We start from the raw sequence: 16,524 nt of genomic DNA on the forward strand, positions 1-16,524 counted from the left end.
CAGGGCAAGCCTCCCTGCACCCCCCCACACCACCCCTACATATATATACTAACTCCGAGATTGCACAAACAGGAATCAAAAGCAAACTCACACACGCATATTCTCCAGTCCCTCACACACACAAACATATGAGCATATTCACATACAAACGTACTAACTCCCACTCAAAACCCTTACAAAACACTCACTTACCTGACAACTAGATCCACACACGGCACCGCGCGCCATCAACACACAATCCCAGACATTATGTAGCGTAAGGCCATAACCGCAAATTTCTGATTATGAACTTTCGCTATTGTAAACATTTGGCTTTATAGTCTCGAGATACTGAAATTCGACATTTCCGTATTTCGAGATTATAAAGTGTATATATATATATATATATATATATATATATATATATATATATATATATATATATATATACACACACACACACACATACACATATATATATAGAGATATATATTTTTATATCTATATATATATACACACACACAATATATAACTATATATAAATACACACACAACTATATATAAATATACACACAGTCACCTTATGATCTCTTGAACAGAACCTTGACCAATCTGACACCAGTATACTTTGAAAAAATACAGCATGGATATGCTTATCCTGGGGTAGGATCTTACACCCAACATTTCCAAACATGGAACGCGTTACTGAAGGCAGACAACCTGTACAGATATTTTAGACAATGCAAAGCAAAATGTTTTGTAAAACAGAAAAAATGAAAACACTATCAATTAGTTTAACAAGGGAGGTTGGGGTGCAGGGGCTTGTCTCAAGCAAGAATTTTTTTCTTTGGCTAGTTGTAGCTTTAGTCTGCCATAATACAAGTCACAGAATCTTCCAGCAGTACTCTTCTAAATCCTGTGCACAACCCATCTGGCCCCTGTATCTGGTCTTCCCTTGTGTCTGCAACACATTCAGCATTCCTCCGTTATCACCATCTCGGCCATCTATCTACCACGTTTTGTTTGGTGCCCTGCTTTAGTGAGCACAAAGGAAAAGCAGTCTGTTCAATTCTTACTAGTTCCCTCCCATCTTTATACTTCTAAACTTCAGTTCACTCATTAATGCCCGCTTCCTTTCTCTCTCACTAAATGCAGACTTTACACCCATCCAATATTTTGCATATTACAAAGGCAGCAAAATCCTGCACACATTTTTAAAGGGCTACCCAACACAATTTAGTGCCAATCAAATACTACAGTTAACATTTACCAGGGTCTTAAACATGCCACAAAATACCTCAGTTGAGACCAAAATGACGCTTTTTTTTGCAGCCTGTCTAGACAAACATCAAAATGTTCTGCAGTCTTCACAAAAGAATGTAGTACGTAACCAAGGTCTAGCTTGTTACCAGCAAATACAAAAACAGAATTATAGTAAGAAATCTGCTAAATGTGTTGCATGGATTTTAATTTAGCGAATGTATAGCCTGACCTGATCACTGCAGATCAACTCAGCGAGAACTTGTTCGCATTGTATTACCATTATATTAAAACAGTGCATTGATAAACATTCTCCGGCACTAAACAGTATGAAAGACTCACCTCAGCCACAAAGGCTTACAATTTTTAACCCTTCTAACCATAACTGCAATATGCAGAATTATCAGGGAGCTCTATTAAGTTACTGTGGAGCTGGGTTCAAGAACAAGCATTAACCACTAGTACAGTGGGACAGGATGCTGTAAGTGAAGCAGCTGCAGGCCTCCTTTACTCTTCCTTTGGGGGGGAGGGGTCCTAACATCTCCACTGCATGACAGACATTTGGGTGGGGGGGGGGGGAGATAATGTAGGACTCAAGAATATTTTCACTCACACTGGTGCATTACTGAAGACTGAGCGCAGTCGTATGCTTGCTTTCTGCAGTGACATCACTGCACACAATGTGGGACAAGTTTTAAGGAAGTTGGGTAGGTAGTCCTCTTCATTTAAGTAATGAGGATCTCATCACATACAAAAACAGGTCCACAGAGGTTGCATTAAAAAGTTACCAGAACCCCCAGAAAGGCACAAGTCAAGATACCTGAAGATGTACAGGGAGAGCTAAAGATTTGCTATGGGAGACAGGCAGATGAGATTTCTGAAAGAAATTATGTACGCAAAATAAGAGGGCACCAGGTTCTCAGATTACATATTCCAAACACAGCAAATCACCACTAAACAAATTCAAGCATTTTACACATTTAATTCCCTTGCCCATCCCCATACAGGTGAAACAAAGCTGATGCAAGGTCCAAGATAACTTGATGCTGGCAATGCACCACGGCTTATGCTTCACAAGTATTTCATACCATTCACAATCATACTCAAAATACTAAAAACTTCATAGGTTCATAGGTTCATACTATATACTCTGCCCATGGCCCAAGGGCATTTATAACTAGCCTCCATGTGGTTTGTGCCACCCACCCCTTTAGTTGAATAAAACTATGCTATCATTTTTTGCGGTGCCTCTGTCAAGCAGTGACGCTGAAGTAATCCCTGGGGTATATCTGCAATCTCCCATCCATTGGTAAGTCTCCCGCCCTTGTGGTTCTGAGGGATCTAGATTTTGAGGTGAAGCATATTCATCAAATCTAATTTGACATGGCGTCGGGCAGCATAAGACATATTTTGAGACCCTTTATCCTTTGAGGAACTTTTGGGCCTTTCAAGCTGCAGCAGGTGTCTGGTCAGATACATTCGAGCGGGCATTGTACTCAATCATAGGTCTAATAAGTGATGAGTACAGGGGAGGGGACGATGACCTCCTTGATCTAGATCTAGTAGATTCATGATCCTGATATAGAAGGGTTTTCTAACCCACTTTAGCACATGAGTGTCAAGCGAAAAGGTTACCTGTCAACCTAGATTCCCCCCCAGATCTCTGACTTTTTCTGCTCAGTGGATTGCCACCTACCACCTATGCGGTAGCTAGGGGTTTTTTTTTCCCAAAGGGTATGACATGCCATTTTTGCTTAACTTCAGGCCATGGCTCTGGCACCAGTTATCCATTTCTGTGAGGCCCTTCTGAGGATATCTGTGTCAGATGTAGGGGTATTGTGTCAAGGCCTTTGCCAGGTCGGAGTAGGGGCTGTATGACTGCCTTTCCTCATCAATGGCCTTGGTGACTGTCTCGAAAAAAACTGAGTTGGATCATGAGTTCCATTATGATCCTCCATGGCTTTGCAGATAAAGGCTTGTCGCTTTAATGGGGCGGTAATTTCAGGGTCTGTGGGACCACAGTCTTCGTCGCCACTCCTTGATCCTGAGGTGAGGCTCCCATGGATGCTGTGTTTTGCCTTTAGTGAGGGCAGTTCTCACCTACGCTTGGAGATGTTTGGGGGCTACAATCCTCTGGAATAGATATCTCTCCTTTGGGGAGAAGAAGTTTGCACTGAACCCGTCAGCCAGTATGTTGGCAATGAGGTTCAGTAATTTCATCATTTTGAACTAATTCTGAGCATATCTGGGAGTTTCCTCCTAGGTTTCTAAATATAGCTAAAGAAGGCCTTATGATTCTCTTTAGAGTCCTTGGCGATTTTGGATGATTTTATGAGAGCTCTTAGTTTTTACTTATAATGATCAAAGGTGTCTTACCTTTCAAGGATTTTGCTCTATCTTGTAGTAGCTTCCTCCTTTGTTGTAGAGCTTGTTTATGGCTGGGGTCCACCAGACTGGACGCTTGCCTTTGGTACAGAGAGTCTTAGTTTTGTTTGGGATTGCCTGATCCATGCAGTCCTGTAGGTGCTGGTAGAAGGCATTTGTTAATGTTTACCACTGGCTCAGGGCCTTAAAGGAGACCACACTAGTTTTAGAAGTGTGAAATCGGCTTTTGAGAAGTTTCACTGTGGTCTTTTAGTGTTGAACATTTTGATCCCATGTTCATGATGAGATCAAGTATGTTTTCTCCTTGTGGGATGGTGACTAGTTGTTCCATGGCATTTGGAACCCAGGAATTCACTCCAGGAATCTTTGTTAGAGTAGGGCGGCCGAGTAGTGTTCCCAGAAGTTTTGGGGGTAGCAAGTCACCTAGAGTGATGGTGTTTTTTGGACATCAATGTTCCAATGTTTTCAGGAAGTGACCGGATTCGGGTTTGAGAGAGAGGGTGGTCGCATATAACTACAAATTGCAGAGAAGTCTTGCCTATGGTTAATTGCACCCTGGATGTCTCCTCGGATATCATGCGCGTTGCCTCAACCTTGAGGTGTAGGGTGTCCTTTATGAATATGGACACCCCCTCCTTTCTTGGTGTTGTCCGGATTTTTTAAATGGAGCATGATATGAGGTGAAACCTGTTAGTGCTGGGGTGCAATCTTGCTTTAATCCATACAAATGCAATCATAGCGTTTTTTAAAATACCCAATATACTTACTTTTGCAAAAGGTACCCCTTCCCATTTACAATTAGGCTTGTGTTCCAAAAGTGCTGACAAACTAGCATTCCTTTCCAGCAAAATCGTTTAAATGTCACCCAACTCTTTTTTCAGTCCCTTTGTCCTACCACTATTAACTACCCATGGGGGGGGGGGGGGATTATTAACTGCATAATATTAGTATGAAAAAGTTACTCTTTCACACAACCCACCATCTCTTCAAGGCACCATACATAACTTCTGCTGGAAACGGTCGACACCAACATTTTGAATGACAGAAATTTGGAAGGTAGATACTGGGAGAAATGACCTTCCTGATCCAAACCAAATAAACTGATTTGAGTGTTTGCCATGTCCACAGTAAACAGACAGCTTTGGGATTAAGTCAATCACTGACTTTGCAGATCACACAAGATCAGAGGCCATATATACTTGGCATCTAGATCAAGTTTTCCTACCACAGCTAAAGCCCAAAACAGTGGTTTGCAAATTATGAAAAACAGACAAAACAGTGTATTTAGAAACTGTTTACAAAACTATGCTTCACAGCTAACTCTCAACAGATCTCAAACTTTACTATACAATACAGAGTTTTTTTCAAATCCTGCTGCCCTGTACATCCCATTAGTACACAGTAAAAGTATAGTATAATCTGATTAACTCCTGAATGCTTTAAACATACTTAGATCCAGTAGCAGTGAGAATGCTAGGTATAGAGTAAGTGCTTAATTTCTTAGAGATCAAATTTATTAGATAGTTAAACAATTGGTGCAGACAAAACATATTTGCACGTGGAGGTACACTGACCTGTAGCTTCTAGAGTAGCATCCCACACATCTGCAGTTGCATCATTTAAAACCAACAAATAACCATAACATTAGGTTTGAAGGTAGACAATCGAGATTAAACACAAAACTTATTGGTGAGCACACTGCACAGTAAATGAGAAGTGCCCAGAAGAGGGGACAGATTTAAAAATGGTGCCGCTCAGTGCGGGCTCCTAAATCTAGATTTCTACTGGGATAGTTGGGGGAGCTGCACGAGTAATGGGTGGGAGATGGTGCCTGCCCCTGCTGGAAGGGGCAAGTGAAAAAAAGAGACCAATTTTTGCCATCAAGTTTTTTACACTACCCGTACTAGTTTCACAGATTTACTAGTGAGATAACTGAGTTTTGCAAGCCACATATTGTCCAAAGCTCATATTCTGGTTGTACACTTTTTTTTTTTTTTTTTAATCTTGTAGGCACTGTGCTTTGGTTAATTTGTTAAAAGTGCCATGGGAAATCTGCTAGGGAGAACTTCTAGGGCTCAGTAAGCTATGTCTCATAGTATGCTGCCATCTGGTGGCCACAATGGAGAACTACAAAAACAATATAATACAAAGGGTAAGGAGAACAGTCTCAGGGTTGTCCCTGTGAGTGTGCACACCACCAATAAAAAATGCTATTACAATGTCTAGTAAGACTGTAGGGTAACACCTACACTGTTTAAATGAGGGACATTTGTACTGGTCTTTTGGAATTGTAGTTTCCCAGTTTTCTGAAAGGATGCGGTCCAAATCAGCTTTGAGCCAGGCTGGAGTGAGGGGGGGGGGAGGACCTGTGGTGTTCAACTGCCCGTGCAAGTGGCAAGCACACTGCACAGTAAAAGGGAGATGTGCCTGGTGGAAGGGACAGAGACTTAAATATCTCTTCTTTGAGAAGGTACCCAAGGCAATGGAGGACTGCAAAACTAAGCATTATGCCTACCTTGAAATGGCCATGTATTTGATACAACACCCCACTCTGGCACTGTGAACAAGCTCATGGGTATAGGTATAAACCCATACTTTACATAAATGGACAGCCAAGCTGGCTCTCAGGACACAGGAAGTTAGGGCAGCGTTGACCACCTCCACAAAGAGGATGGTCACTAGGTGTCCCACAGGGCTCTGTGGTGGATCCAATCCTTTTGGCATTTACTTCTTGGAAATACAGGCCAATGTCAAGGGCCTTGGGCCGACAAAGATTGCAGATAACTGAAAACTAGGAGCAGGCACAGAAGCCCCCCCCTCCCCCAACACTAACATCCTATAGGAAGGACTAACAAGATCTATGACTGGTACCAAACCTTAATGCCAGTAAGTGTACTTCTCTTTGGAAAGTAAGCCACCCAAGGAAATTAACTCATTGATAGCACACCCTTAAGAGTAGAACCAGTAGTCAAGGACTTGGATTAACATGTAGATAGCAATCTGGATTTCTACCAAGATGTGTCTTAAGGCAGTACAAGAATCCTTCTGTGTCTCGCAACTGATACGCAGGGGTATGGCATCTAAGAAAAAGTCATTGTTCCACTGTAGTCACACCATCAGCCCATCAATGAGGTACAACACCCACTTCTGTATGTACCGGACTAGGCACATGCAACTGGAATATCCAGAGGTTCCTCAGAAAAAGAAGACCCCTTCAAAGCCCTCCCTCAATACCAATTTCCTATAGACTGTTAACGAGCGATGCCAGACGCAAGACAAACTGCTGGATCCCAATCTGATGGAGTCCTGCATATCCATACAACTAATAGTTAAATGGACCTTGGTTATTTAAACTTTGCTTCCAACCAACAGGGCACACTGGAGGAACTGGTAAGGGACTCAGAACAGGCTGCCCATCTATGTGAACCAGAGCTTTTCTCTATACCTATTTAAGAAAAACCTGGACCAGTGGATGGGAAATCAGAAATGCACCCCATGCCTAAGCACCCTTGTCTCCGATGGACAGAGGCAGCCTGTAGATCTTGCCCTAGCCTACACATGCTCCTTAAAATAACCTCTAACGCACAGACTTGCAGGACATAATTGGGAAGCCTGACTAGACTTAAAGGCCCCTGTGGTCATTAGCTTAGCATACACGTTAGAACATATTTTATGCCATCACAACATAAAGGATCTGTAATCATCCTTCCCTTCTGATGCCAGTCTAGGATCATTGGAAGCCTGTGTGTTCCTAATGGCATTTTCAGCATCTTGGATAACATTCTGATGTTGATCGATTTGTTGGCCTATTGTTTTGCTATATATTCTAATGCCAGTGTTCCCTTTTACAAACTTATCCACAACCCCACCAGGGGGGCAGCAATATCCTAGACCTGATCATCACCAATATGGGTGACCTGTGTTCCACACCAGAGGTCAGCTCCTCGTTGGTCAGATCCAACCACAAGCTAATCACCCTAGACATCCACATCCCGCTCCCACCCCCCATTAGGAAAACAACCGTAAAAAATTTCTCCAAAGCCAACTTCACGCTTAAGACAGAAGTGGCAAACTTCACGACACCCATGCAGATGGACAACAGAGGTACAACTGCTGAATCCTACACAAATGCACTTTTATAAGCACTTACACGAGTGCATGGATTGTGCTATTCCTAACTGAACCAAGATGCTATACTCCAAAAAAAGGAAGCCAATCTGGTGGTCTTCTGCCATAAACAAAACTCTACAACAGAAATAAGAAACTGTTGCAAAAAAAAGTAAAATCCCACAGAGGAACTACCTCAGTAAGAAGCTGAGATCCCTCATAAAATCCTCCAAAGCTAGTTATGAAAAAAATTGCCACTGATTCTACAACCATAAAGCATTCTATAGCTATGTCAAGAATCTCAATGGCAACACTCAGATCTGCTCCGAGTTACAACACAATGACACTAAATATACAGAACCAACTGATACTGCCAACATCCTGGCAGATGGGTTCAGTGCTAAGTTTACCCCCCTCTCACCCCCTAAAGGGCCCATCTTTATACGGGAAGAATGCAAAGATCCTGTAATCACGGCTGCACAGGTAAAAACCTCACTCTCCAAAGCATAGAACACAGCATCCATGGGACCTGACAACATCCTAGGCTGCCTTCTACATGAACTACAGAATGAACTGGCACCCCACCTAGGTGCCATGTTCAATCGTGGCCTCACCTCGGGCTTTATGCCCATTGAGTGGCGTGTCACAATGGTTACCCTACTCTACGGGGGGGGGGGGGGGGCACGGCAGACCCCAGGGGCTGCTGACGAGCCTGGTCTGCAAGGCCATGGAAGGTATCATGAAACTCGCACAAAGACATTGGAGGGAACTCAGACAGTGGAGATCACCAAACTCTGGACCCCACACAGTTCGGGTTTGTAAAAGGCAGATCATGTCTCCTAAACCTGATAGACTTCTTTGAAGTAGTAACCAAAGCCATAGATGAGGGTAAGGTAGTTCACACAGCCTATCTAGATCTCGCCAAGGTGTTTGACACCATCCCCCACTCTGGAATTATAGATAAACTCACTAAACTAGGTATAAATCCCTATGTCACAAGATGGGTTGCCAATTGGCTTACTGACAGAACCCACACTGTGAAAGTAGCAGACTCCAAATCAGACTTCAGACCAGTGACAAGTGGAGTACCACAGGGTTCAGTCCTAGTGGAGTACCACAGAGTTCAGTCCTGAGTCCTCTCCTGTTTGGTATCTACTTCTCTGAAGTACAGGCTAACACAGAAGTTCTTTGGCTAACTAAATTCGCAGATGACTGCAAACTAGGAGCCATAATTGAAACTCCTAACGATGTGGACATCCTAACGATGTGGACATCCTGCAGAAGGACCTCGCTGGGACAGATGCCTGGTGTCGGGGCCATGGTCTCAGGCTCGGTGCCAGGGGGTGCATTGGCATCCCTTTTGGTGGAGACTGTGCCCATGAACTGCCATGTGGGCGGTGGTCTACTTGGCACCAGGGGTGTGATGGGAGACCTTGGGACACGGGTGGACAGTGGTCTCTCCTTTGGTAGTTGCATCGCCACAGTGGTCAAGGGGCCCTTCTGCATGGTACATCTTGTCGCAAGGGGTTTCTCATCCAGGGGAGAGGAGGCCGCATCACTCATTGGACTCATTGTAGAGTGCAGCGCCCCTTTTGGTGTGCCTCACAGGACATCTGCAACAACTTGATGGGCCACAATGGTACCTCGCGGGGAGGATGACTGGCCTCGAGCGGGTGCCTTGCGCAGACCATCTCGGAGGGTTCCAGTTTTGCTCCGTCGCATGTCGCCTACTCGGGCGCGATCTCTGCCGGACATGCAGGGCTGGGTCAGGCCCAGAGCTGTTGGACATGCTCCACTTAAAGGGAGCCCAGTCGCTCAGAGCTGCACGCTCTGGGGACCTGAACCTTGTCACCACGGTGGATGGGGGATTGATTCCTGTCCCGGAGACTTCCCGTGCTCTGGAGTTGACTATGTCGGGCATAGCTCCTCATTGGCACTCTTCAGGAGGAATCGATGATTGGGTAACCGGGAATTCACCCCGGGGATCACTTCTGTGGTTCTGCTCAACAGGGGCACAGGAAAATAATTTTCTTTGGTGGCGAAAGCCAGGGTACCTTTTTGGCTAGGCTTGTATAGGCCCTAGGGCCAATAGCCTAGTACCTACCTATGAACCGTACTGTAATTATTCACGTGAACCACCAGGATAGCTTAGCCTTACTATTCTCATTCTGTTTAGTTTTGGTAGGGACTGACTGGTTTATCATTTTTCTAGGTGGGCGAAGAATTTATCTGCACAACTCCTAGCTTTGTCAACATTTTAGGGGCATAGTTGTACCTGAACTTTAAGGGGCATAGTTGTACCTGAACTTTAAGATTCAAATGTACAAACGTCCTACAGCTCTATGATGGAGTTTGAATACTGCGATATCTGCATTTGCTGGTTTAGGGATTTTGAAAAAGGTGGTTACCAAATTTGTGGTCTGACTTGACAGGGGAAGGTTATACCAATGGAACAGTGCACACAGATGCAATATTTTAAAGGACCAGTTCAACACTACTTTACCCCTAGTGGGATCTTTGACCATCTGATCCAGGGAATTCTTGCTTATGAAACAGAGTAACTGTTGGGAACATCTATCCCAGTTTATTTTATTTATCCTTTGATGACCAGGTTTAAGGCTAGAAGACTTTCTGGGGGGGGGGGGGACTAAGGTGGTATTTACACTAGGAGAAATGTGGCCAGGGTTATCAGAGAACTTTCCACAGCACCTACCAAAGTGTATCAACCTGAGCTGCCACCAACTCAAGCAGATGGAACCGTGGTTTAAAGTCTTATCCAAGACAGTGTTACTGACAGGTATTTTAAATCACCCAGGATAATGGGAGTTAGAGAATCTGAAGTTCATGAAAAATAAGTCAAAACAAAACTGATTTCAAAGCTTGCCGTTAGTCCAGTAAAACAACTCAAGAGGGTGCTTCACACCTACCTCTGAATAAAATCTGTAATGTCCTGACTTTCAACAAGGTGCAACAGAGGTCAACCGACCTTTTGGTGATAAGCTAACAAAAGCAGCCAGAGTTCGCCTGATGCACATTCCTCTCACACAGCCATTTGCTTTTCATACTACACAATAGAGGGGGGAAATTCTGAACACTTACCCCAATATAAACAATCCAGTGCCCATCAATAAATACTTAACATACCACTAAAGTTAGGTGAACACACACACACTTCAAAGCGATATGCAATAATAATTTGTTTTTTGACTCAGGATTTTTAAAAGCCCATTTAAACGCCAAAACGTTCTGTAGTCTTTATAAAAGGAAAGCACAGAATGCGTACGTGGTTTTCTTTAGTCAAAACTTGCTAGCAAATAAAGCAGAACTGCAGTAAGAAATCAGTTCTGAAGTGTTTTGCATGGGTTTTAATTTAATGAACTCATAGCCTGACCTGATCACTACAGATCTACTCAGCAAGAACTTGTTTGCATTAGGCACCAGTAAAAGTTTTATTTTCCTTTTAGTGCACCAAACACAATGGCAAGTGATGAGGCTATGTCCTGTCCTCCCAAAACTGTACTGTGACTTTCTCTGTTGAATTCCAATGAGCTGTAGTAACATACGATTCCTGCCAGTTTCTTTATAGTTCAGTCCTTCCAAAAACAACTTCTCTATTTAACGGTTTCCTTCCATTTCCCCAAATTTAGCAGACATCTCCCCCTTTAAATTCCAGCTGCCGGTCTCTTCTCTCTCTCATGCACACACAATGTTGTATAAAATCCAAGGCAGCAAAGTGGAAATCCAGTACATTTACTTATAAAGCTACCTACACCAAAATACACAACTGTACCCATCAATCAACACTACTTTTAGTGTATCGCAAGCAGGCTCTTAGATGTCTCAAAGCATATTCACAGGGCAAAGCTGTTACTGCATTCTTCTTTCCAGTGTCCAATTTGGCAAAAGGGGGGGGGGGCGACTATGCAGTCTGCGAGAGTTTAGGGAAGCCACAGCAGAACCTCACTCGACAGACATCCTCAAGGTGAGTAATCACATAATTCTGCCTTGCCTGACTAATGAGTTGACTACTAGACTACCAGACTACACAGCAGTCAAGATTTCTGGAAGCAGCAAATCCTCCTCTTACTCCCGACTGGTTAAGTGTACACACTAAGCTAACTACCGCTAGGACCCTTATAAGCCTAGCTGTGCAACCCACAAATCTTAATTTACATAGAGTGATTTAATGACTGCCTCTGTCCAGAGACATAAGCGCCAGACCAGGTGAGAATGTCCGACTCCCCACCCAATGGTCCAAGATATACTCAACAGGGATAGGGAGGAACACTGCTTCAAATGAACAGTGGGCCCATTTCAAAGAATGGGAATTCCCTAAGAAACGTCTGTTTCTTCAACATGTCCTATTTATGCTGCAAGGAAAATTTAGGTCTGATGTGGTTTGTTTTGCGATGTTTAAAATAAGGTTCAGGGAATACCATGTACATCAGACAAAAATCACCTGTTTGATATCAAGTGGACAGAGGGCTTTGAGGCCATCAGCACAGGATGGTGCATTTACTCCCTGTATTCTTTTTGGAAGGAATCTTTCTGGACGTTTCATGCGTCTGGTCTTGTCCATACCGAAGGGACATTAAAATCTATGATGGGTCTGACGACTGCAGAGTACAGTGGTATGATCACCTCTCTGGACACAGATTTCATGCCCTTGCTAATAGGCTGAACACCACCGAATTCTAACTTAGTAACCTAGCCTTTGACCAGCATGTTTCCATCTACATGAGCTGCCAGATCCCAGACTAGTGAATCAGGTTTTAGGGGTGTTTTATTGATGACAGTTAATCAGGGTGGCAGACTTCCCAGAATCGACTACAAAGTTTTAAAAGTCATGGCTTTAGCACCAAGGGTTTGTCTGTTAGAGCGTCCTGAAGGGTGTTTTTATCTTTTTGGGGGGGGGGGGGTTCAAAGACTTCAGATTCCAAAGGTGAGAGCACTTTGTTAGCCAGAGGCCTCTGATATCTGCTTTGACATCCGCAAAGTAGATGCACAAGATGATTGGGCCTAGCATAGTGCCCTGAAGGACTCCACTGGTAACCAGCCTGTGGAGGTGGTCTCAGCAATTTTAATCTCCTGGGTCCCATCAGTGAACCAGCTAGCTATCCAGCATGTTAGAAAGGGGGTTATACCAAACTCTGTAAGTTGTTTTTACAATAGTGGATGTACTGTAACAAACGCTTTAGCCAGATCTAGATGGGCAGTATGCATAGTTTTTCCCCTCATACATTGCACTAGTGAGGTCTTCAAAGTAGTCTACCAGATTCAGTAAGCATGTCCTTCCTTTGACAAAGCCAAACTGGGAAGGATCCATTGTCTGGAGGTTGCTATGTTCTTGCTGAATCTTCCATGAGAATTCTTTCCACAGCTTCACAAATAAAAGACTACTCAGACTAATGTGCCTGTAGTTTCCAAACCTGTTTAAGGTCCTCCTTATGAAGGGGATAACTACCGCAATTCCTGCATTCACATGGCACAAAGCATGTTTTAAGACTACAGTTAAATAAGGACTCAAGTCAATCTCAGGAGACACCCTGGGATGTTATCGGGGAGCCACTGAGGCCATGTTCTTGGCTTTAGTGGGCACAGTTAGAGTTGGGAGGGATTATGTTGAGGGGTGGTTAGGGTGAGGGGATAAAGTTGGAACTGAATTTGCCCACTAACAGGTTTGCTATATCACCAGGCTCAGTGAAATGTGGCATCATTAACCATCAGTTCAGCACACTGGTGTGTGCTGCCCTTGAGGTTTCCAACACATCTTCCACTTGGGAGGCTAGCTTAACCTCAAAGTTGGCTTTGCTTGACCTAATCAGCCCTTTTAGTGGCCTCCTCAGCTTAAGAGTTTTTATCTTTACTGGAATTAGCATTCCTGACTTTTGCCATTTTTCCTTTTGCTGTATATCCTGCTTAATTCGGGATGCCACCAGGGCAGTTTTTGGGGCTAGTCCTGCGCTTACTTCTGGTAGATACAGCAGCCTCTATGCAGCCACTGCCATGGCTGTACAGAGACTGAGCAATTCAGCATAGTCTACTGTGTAGCAGATTCAGGGATGCACTGTGAACTTCTTGAGACACGGATTATGACCTGCAGCTGACTAGGATACGGTGCAGGATTTTGTGGAGTTACTCCAGCACGTCATCCTGTTTGACTACCCAGTGGCATTGCTCGTTATTATCTATATATTGGGACTCCTCCAACTTTAATCCTTTGTCTGTGCAGCTACTGGTCAAAAAGTGCGAAAGGCACTGAAACCTTGCACTACTGGGACGCTGCCACTTTATAGCAGGTCTCATTAATTGTGCAGTGTATGGGGAGGGCGTGGACGTAGGTTTTTTTTTTTTTTTTTTTAATTTACGCTCATGGCATTAAACAGTTAACACTGAAGTTATATTTCAGTTGATTTCGCTATATCAGTAGGTTTGTCAATTTCACATTACTTAAAAAGGCACCATGGAAGTGGATAAAGTTTTAGCTAGTATTCAAAAGCCTAGAGGAAAAAGGTGCAGACCATCCTTGGCAAAGGGAATGTGGTCTGTTGACCACATCCTCCCAAGCTGACAAATACGGTCTCTCAGACCACCACCAGAAAGACAGACAGTTTTTGAAATCAACCATTTTTCTGCTTATATTGTGGCATCATTCTTGGCAATGTAATATGCTGCTCAATGCTACGCTCATACCAGTCTGAGAGACTGTCTGAAAGCTTCATAATGTCTCTTCATATAGTCGAGAGAGGACAATCTCAAGCAATTTATACCTGCATGGACTATGGTGGAATTATACTGTTATCCATGGTGTACTGACGTGTGTGTGCATGACTTGGCAGATCCCGGATCCTGACAACAGCTACTTTCTCCTTGCTCACCCTGGTTAGAGTGGCATCAGTATATCTTACAAAAGGCACCCAAAAGTGTTTTGGTGTCTATTAAGAGTGACAGCATATGTTCCATTAGGTGTTTTCTCTGCGTGCCTCTGTGCTTGTTGAAGCACAGATTTTATAATGGGTAGTCAAGATGACCTTTGTTTATAAAAGACTGCTTTTAAGTGTCTCAGCGCGCACTATGTGAGGTGTTGTTGCATGTGTGGTTTCAAAAATATGAGGTGAACTTGTATACGAGAGTTTAACTTCGTGTCATTGTACAAGTACACTTCTTCAAAGTGTAAGTGGCTGTTGGCAAACATGAGACTACTGCTACACTGTTCAAGATGCCCATATCCACCAAGCTGACTGCAAAATTAGGAAACTGCATGTATATACTGACCAGTCCTTGCTACAAGGGGGTGGTATATTGGAATAAGAAGGCTACTAAGCATGCTTTGTTGGTGCAGATGAAGGGTGACTTACTGGGAAGTCAGCTTGTATTAGAAAGAGAAACAATAGCCCATACTGCTAAATCGCACACGTTCTGGCCCAAGACAAGAGACACTTATTCTGACAAGGAGCATTGAAGGGTCATTTACAAGACTTACACATGTCACAGCAGAAAGACACAGCCAAATCATACTTAACATTTCCTTGGACGCTATGGAAGAAATTACTTGTCTCAAACATATCTTGTCCCTGTGGAATGCACAAAAGGGGTTCTCTACCTATGAATTTGAACCTCTAGCATGCTCATAAGCAGAGTCAACAGCCAGAAAGGAAAGTTTTTCACAGCACTAATACAACTGTTTTGCCGATGTGGTTCAAGACTGAAGAGCAAAATGCAGTCCTGGGGGGGGGGTCTACAGTAAAGTTAATCACCTTTTCTTGAACTGCCTGCTACTGATCGGTTAACTCCACTGTAAGGTGAACAGTTTTTTTTTTATGATGGTTTGAAGATCGCAAGATAGTACAGTTGTGAATCACCCTTTCTTGAACTGCCTGCTACTGATCGGTTAACTCCACTGTAAGGTGAACAGTTTTTTTTTATGATGGTTTGAAGATCGCAAGATAGTACAGTTGTGTACACTTACCATAAATGTAGATATTCGAATGTATTCAGTTGCAGTCATTACATCTGGGTTATCTGCTTGCAGGTAGCCCTCAGTCAGCCTGATTAACAATGTCATGGGTCCTGTGTCGGTTGCGGTCTCTTCTTCCGTGACGTCAGGTTGTCAGAGGTATAAAACATGTAGCCAGACGTCATTACATCAGTTTTTCTTGCCCCAGATGTTAGGTGCCCCCTAATGGGAAGCAATTAAATCTATAAATACACAGTTATACCTCAAACAAAAAAAGCAAATACACCAAAAAGCTTTTAAGCATTGAAAAGGAGAGAAGAGGTATAGCCAAACGAAGTCAGGGGGCTGGAGGGAGGGTAACCAGGACTGCAACAGTGAACACACTCCAACATCTACATTTATGGTAAGTGTACACAACTGTACTATGTTCTTCGTGTTTCACTATTGCAGTAATTATATTTGGGTAGATTCCCAAAGCTAAGGATGGGAGGAGGAATTTAGACAGCATTAGGACCAGCTATAAGGCCCTGCAAAACTGCAGTGGCAAAGCCAGCTCTGGATTTAGAAAAAATTGGCAAATGGTAATGCTTGGTGAAAGTATGTACAGAACTCCAGGTAGCAGCTTCTAGGATGTCTCTGGTAGGTACGCCTCTGAGAAAGGCTGTAGAGATATAGATGCAGCTCTGGTTGAGTGGGATCTGATCCCCTGTGGGATAGGTTTTCCATGGTGCTTATAGCAGAAGTGAATGCAATTGTCCTATCCATTTGGAGATGGTTCAGTTTGAAATAGCCTTCCCCTCTGTCCCTGCAGCAAATGTCACCAGCAGTTGTTCAGA

The 16,524-nt window shown here is 43.5% G+C and overlaps 1 protein-coding gene and 1 non-coding gene across 2 annotated transcripts in view; both read right to left on the minus strand.

Annotated features, from left to right (window-relative positions):
• The window catches only part of RPL30 (ribosomal protein L30), a 97,745-nt gene that overhangs the window by 24,846 nt on the left and 56,375 nt on the right, over nucleotides 1-16,524 (minus strand). The gene's annotated exons all lie outside the window — the stretch shown is intronic.
• On the minus strand, nucleotides 1,380-1,511 carry LOC122797475. Its single transcript, XR_006364155.1, has one exon. It is a non-coding gene; the product is annotated as a small nucleolar RNA SNORA72 (small nucleolar RNA).

This window comes from Protopterus annectens, chromosome 3.part0 (genome assembly GCF_019279795.1).
Source record: "Protopterus annectens isolate FY-2018-M chromosome 3.part0, PAN1.0, whole genome shotgun sequence".
Lineage (NCBI taxonomy): Eukaryota > Metazoa > Chordata > Ceratodontiformes > Protopteridae > Protopterus > Protopterus annectens.